This window comes from Oncorhynchus clarkii, chromosome 3, assembly GCF_045791955.1.
Source record: "Oncorhynchus clarkii lewisi isolate Uvic-CL-2024 chromosome 3, UVic_Ocla_1.0, whole genome shotgun sequence".
NCBI classification, from domain to species: Eukaryota; Metazoa; Chordata; class Actinopteri; order Salmoniformes; family Salmonidae; genus Oncorhynchus; species Oncorhynchus clarkii.
This window is the reverse complement of record NC_092149.1, coordinates 68508399-68513023: the sequence shown is the minus strand read 5'-3', so window position 1 is coordinate 68513023 and position 4625 is coordinate 68508399.

Below are 4625 nucleotides of genomic sequence, written 5' to 3'. Positions count from 1 at the left end.
CAATAACTTTGTAAAACAGCCCTGTATGCCAAATAGAATGAAATGCTTTTTAGAAGTCGATAAAGCAAGTGTACATTTTGGTAGGGTGTAAATATGTAATGAGGTCTGTGTGTAGCTTGTATAGAGGAGTCAGGCGCAGGACAGCAGATATGAGTAAATAAACGTAATTTACTCAAAAATAGACAAATACAATAAAGCGAGCCCACATAATGGACCGTATACATACAAACAATTACTCACAAACCAACATGGGGGAACAGCGGGTTAAATAATGAACAAGTAATTGGAGATTAAAACCAGGTGTGTAAGACAAAGACAAAACAAATGGAAAATTCTCTTGAATTTTGCATTGTTCTGTGTTTGCATCAGTTTGAACAGGGTTGTAGAGGTTTTAAAAATGGGTTGTCGATATGTCAACGAATCAAATCAAATCAAATCAAAGTATATTTGTCACGTGCGCCGAATACAGTGAAATGCTTACTTACAGGCTCAAAACCAATAGTGCGGAAAAAAGGTATGTGTGTGTGTGCGTGTGTGCGTGTGTGCGTGTGTGTGTGTGTGTGTGTGCGTGTGTGTGTGTGTGTGTGTGTGTGTGTGTGTGTGTAGGTAAGTAAAGAAATAAAACAACAGTAAAAAGACATTTGAAAATAACAGTAGCAAGGCTATATACAGACACCGGTTAGTCAGGCTTATTGAGGTAGTGTGTACATGTAGGTATGGTAAAAGTGACTATGCATATATGACAAACAGAGAGTAGCAGTAGCATAAAAAGAGGGGTTAGCAGGTGGTGGGACACAATGCAGATAGCCCGGTTAGCCAATGTGCGGGAGCACTGGTTGGTCGGGCCAATTGAGGTAGTATGTACAGTGGGGAGAACAAGTATTTGATACACTGCCGATTTTGCAGGTTTTACTACTTACAAAGCATGTAGAGGTCTGTGATTTTTATTATAGGTACACTTCAACTGTGAGAGACGGAATCTAAAACAAAAATCCAGAAAATCACATTGTATTATTTTTAAGTAATTAATTTGCATTTTATTGCATGACATAAGTATTTGATCACCTACCAACCAGTAAGAATTCCGGCTCTCACGGACATGTTAGTTTTTCTTTAAGAAGCCCTCCTGTTCTCCACTCATTACCTGTATTAACTGCACCTGTTTGAACTCGTTACCTGTATAAAAGACACCTGTCCACACACTCAATCAAACAGACTCCAACCTCTCCGCAATGGCCAAGACCAGAGAGCTGTGTAAGGACATCAGGGATAAAATTGTAGACCTGCACAAGGCTGGGATGGGCTACATGACAGTAGGTAAGCAGCTTGGTGAGAAGGCAACAACTGTTGGCGCAATAATTTGAAAATGGAAGAAGTTCAAGATGACGGTCAATCACCCTCGGTCTGGGGCTCCAAGCAAGATCTTACCTCGTGGGGCATCAATGATCATGAGGAAGGTGAGGGATCAGCCCAGAACTACACGGCAGGACCTGGTCAATGACCTGAAGAGAGCTGGGACCACAGTCTCAAAGAAAACCATTAGTAACACACTACGCCGTCATGGATTCAAATCCTGCAGCACATGCAAAGTCCCCCTGCTCAAGCCAGCGCATGTCCAGGGAGACAAAAATAGAGACAAAAATAGAGCTTTTTGTTCTAAAATCCACTCGCCGTGTTTGGAGGAAGAAGAAGGATGAGTACGACCCCAGGACACCATCCCAACCGTGAAGCATGGAGGTGGAAACATCATTCTTTGGGGATGCTTTTCTGCAAAGGGGACAGGACGACTGCACTGTATTGAGGGGAGGATGGATGGGGCCATGTATCGCCAGATCTTGGCCAACAACCTCCTTCCCTCAGTAAGAGCATTGAAGATGGGTCGTGGCTGGGTCTTCCAGCATGACAACGACCCGAAACACACAGCCAGGGCAACTAAGGAGTGGCTCCGTAAGAAGCATTTCAAGGTCCTGGAGTGGCCTAGCCAGTCTCCAGACCTGAACCCAATAGAAAATCTTTGGAGGGAGCTGAAAGTCTGTATTGCCCAGCGACAGCCCCGAAACCTGAAGGATCTGGAGAAGGTCTGTATGGAGGAGTGGGCCAAAATCCCTGCTGCAGTGTGTGCAAACCTGGTCAAGAACTACAGGAAAAGTATGATCTCTGTAATTGCAAACAAAGGTTTCTTTACCAAATATTAAGTTCTGCTTTTCTGATGTATCAAATACTTATGCCATGCAATAAAATGCAAATTAATTACTTAAAAATCATACAATGTGATTTTCTGGATTTTTGTTTTAGATTCTGTCTCTCACAGTTGAAGTGTACCTATGATACAAATTACAGACCTCTACATGCTTTGTAAGTAGGAAAACCTGCAAAATCGGCAGTGTATCAAATACTTGTTCTCCCCACTGTACATGAATGTATAGTTAAAGTGACTATGCATATAAGATAAGCAGAGACAAGCAGCAGCGTAAAAGAGTGTTTGGGGGGGCACACAATGACAAGACAAAGGAGTCTTATGGCTTGGGGGTAAAAACTGTTGAGAAGCCTTTTTGTCCTAGACTTGGCACTCCGGTACCGCTTGCCATGCGGTAGTAGAGAGAACAGTCTATGACTAGGGTGGCTGGGGTCTTTGACAATTTTTAGGGCCTTCCTTTGACACCGCCTGGTGTAGAGGTCCTGGATGGCAGGCAGCTTTGCCCCATTGATGTACTGGGCCGTACGCACTACCCTCTGAAGTGCCTTGCGGTCGAAGTCCAAGTAAGTGCCGTACCAGGCAGTGATGCAACCAGTCAGGATGCTCTCGATGTTGCAGGTGTAGAACCTTTTGAGGATCTCAAGACCCATGCCAAATCTTTTTAGTTTCCTGAGGGGGAAAAGGCTGCTTTGTCGTGCCCTCTTCACGACTGTCTTGGTGTGTTTGGACCATTCTAGTTTGTTGTTGATGTGGACACCAAGGAACTTGAAGCTCTCACCCTGCTCCACTACAGCCCCGTCGATGAGAATGGGGGCGTGCTCGGTGCTCCTTTTCCTGTAGTCCACAATCATTTCCTTAGTCTTGGTTACGTTGAGGGATAGGTTGTTATTCTGGCACCACCCGGCCAGGTCTCTGACCTCCTCCCTATAGGTTGTCTCGTCGTTGTCGGTGATCAGGCCTACCACTGTTGTGTTGTCTGCAAACTTAATGATGGTGTTGGAGTTGTGCCTGGCCATGCAGTTGTGGGTGAACAGGGAGTACAGGAGGGGACTAAGCATGCACCCCTGGGGACCTCCAGTGTTGTTTGGTCCCAGGTTCCTTAGCTTAGTGATGAGCTTTGAGGGTACTATGGTGTTGAACGCTGAGCTGTAATCATTGAATAGCATCCTCACATAGGTGTTCCTTTTGTCCAGGTGGGAAAGGGCAGTGTGGAGTGCAATAGAGATTGCATCATCCGTGGATCCATTTGGGCGTTATGCAAATTATAGTGGGTCTAGGGTTTCTGTGATAATGGTGTTGATGTGAGCCATTACCAGCTTTCAAAGCACTTCATGGCTACGGACCACTGTAGTCATTTAGGCAGGTTGCCTTTGTGTTCTTGGGCACAGGGACTATGGTGGTCTGCTTGAAACATGTTGGTATTACAGACTCAATCAGGGACATGTTGAAAATGTCAGTGAAGACACCTACCAGTTGGTTAGCACATGCCCGGAGCACACGTCCTGGTAATCCGTCTGGCCCCGCAGCCTTGCGTGTGTTGACCTGTTTAAAGGTCTTTCTCACGTCGGCTACGGAGAGCGTGATCACACAGTCGTCCGGAACAGCTGATGCTCTTATGCACGCCTCAGTGTTGCTTACCTCGAAGCGAGCATAGAAGTGATTTAGCTCGTCTGGTAGGCTCGTGTCACTGGGCAGCTTGCGGCTGTGCGGTAGTAGAGAGAACAGTCTATGACTGGGGTGGCTGGGGTCTTTGACAAATTTTAGGGCCTTTGTAGTCTGTAATAGTTCTGTAATAGCTCGTCAAAGCCGGTGTAGTATGATTCAATCTTAGCCCTGTATGTACTGACGCTTTGCCTGTTTGATGGTTCGTCGTATGGCATAGCAGGATTTCTTGTAAGCTTCCATTTTAGAGTCCCGCACCTTGAAAGCGGCAGCTCTACCCTTTAGCTCAGTGCGAATGTTGTCTGTAACCCATGGCTTCTGGTTGGGGTATGTACGTACAGTCACTGTGAGGACGACGTCCTCGATGCACTTATTGATAAAGCCAGTGACTGATGTGGTGTATTCCTCAATGTCATCGGAAGAATCCCAGGACATGTTCCAGTCTGTGACAGCAAAACAGTCTTTTAGTTTAGCATCTGCTTCATCTTACCACTTTTTTATAAACCGAGTCACTGGTGCTTCCTGCTTTAATTTTTGCTTGTAAGCAGGAATCAGGAGGATCGAGTTGTGGACGGATTTACCGAATGGAGGACGAGGGAGAGCTTTGTACGCGTCTCTGTGTGTGGAGTACAGGTGATCTAGATTTTTTCCCCCTCTGGTTGCACATTTAACATGTTGATAGAGATTTGGTAGAACTGATTTAAGTTTCCCTGCATTAAAGTCTCCAGCCACTAGGAGCGCCGCCTCTGGGTGAGTGGTTTCCTGT